This window comes from Cololabis saira, chromosome 8 (genome assembly GCF_033807715.1).
Source record: "Cololabis saira isolate AMF1-May2022 chromosome 8, fColSai1.1, whole genome shotgun sequence".
NCBI classification, from domain to species: Eukaryota; Metazoa; Chordata; class Actinopteri; order Beloniformes; family Belonidae; genus Cololabis; species Cololabis saira.
The window spans coordinates 16,688,602-16,689,618 of NC_084594.1; the positions used below are offsets into that span (position 1 = coordinate 16,688,602).

Sequence of the window (1,017 nt, forward strand, 5' to 3'; positions counted from 1 at the left end):
ACTTACAGTAATTGAAGTAGAGCTATTGAGTGAGGATTTCATACCTGCCTTAAAAGTCCTGATCTGAAAAACAACCAAAATCCATAATGTATAGAATAATTCTCAGTCAACTGACAAAACATGTATTTTTTTCATGCAAACCTCAGCATTTGCTTTGCTCAGACTTTGATTTGGAGATGCACCAATGCACTTTAATTTAGTTCAGATCTGAGTCTGATAAATACCTCCTAATAACTGACTTTTATATTCCTCTGTGGTTGTCGTTTTGAAATTGAAAATGTGCAATTAAAGTGCAAAAAAAAAGTTTAAAAAAGTCAAATTCAGCAAACAAGTTCAAACAACATTTCATCTGAACAGGACTGACGAACTAGGGCAGTTTCAACAGTAAATCAATGGATCGGTGTTATCTGATCAATGAATGAAGTCAGTAACAGCTTTCCAGTATGTCAGTATTCAATCTGATAGGTCTCATCTTTGCTGTTAATGTGTAAAAGTGTTCACTTAGTCTGAAAAAGAAAAAAAGAAGCTTTACAATGGTAAATCCAGGAAGGTTGATTTTTCTTAAAGCAGACAGAATGATGTTATATTTTCTATGTACTGTATGTATATATACTGTACGGTATATATATGTTAGAATATCTTTAAAATAAAAAAAAGTAACATCAAAAACCAGAGGGCTCGTCCGGGATTTGAACCCGGGACCTCTCGCACCCTAAGCGAGAATCATACCCCTAGACCAACGAGCCATGACTGACGGCCTGACCATTGATTTTTCTCAATCGCCCAAAACGACTACTGCCGTCATATTATTATTGATTAATTATGATTTTCAACCACTACCACGTTTGAAAAGTAACGTGAGACAGGCGACGTGATTTTAAAATAAAAGAAATAACCACGCGTGGACGCATGTAAGTTATACGCCCATTTCTCTTGCACAATTGAGGTTTCCTTTCTACGAAATTCCTGTCATTGTTGCATATTTCTGTGTATATCTATATATATATTTTGTATACA

The 1,017-nt window shown here is 34.9% G+C and overlaps 1 non-coding gene across 1 annotated transcript; it reads right to left on the reverse strand.

The window, feature by feature from the left end:
- Positions 1–674: 674 nt before the first annotated feature.
- On the reverse strand, positions 675–746 carry trnap-agg (transfer RNA proline (anticodon AGG)). Its single transcript has one exon. It is a non-coding gene; the product is annotated as a tRNA-Pro (tRNA).
- Positions 747–1,017: the final 271 nt, after the last annotated feature.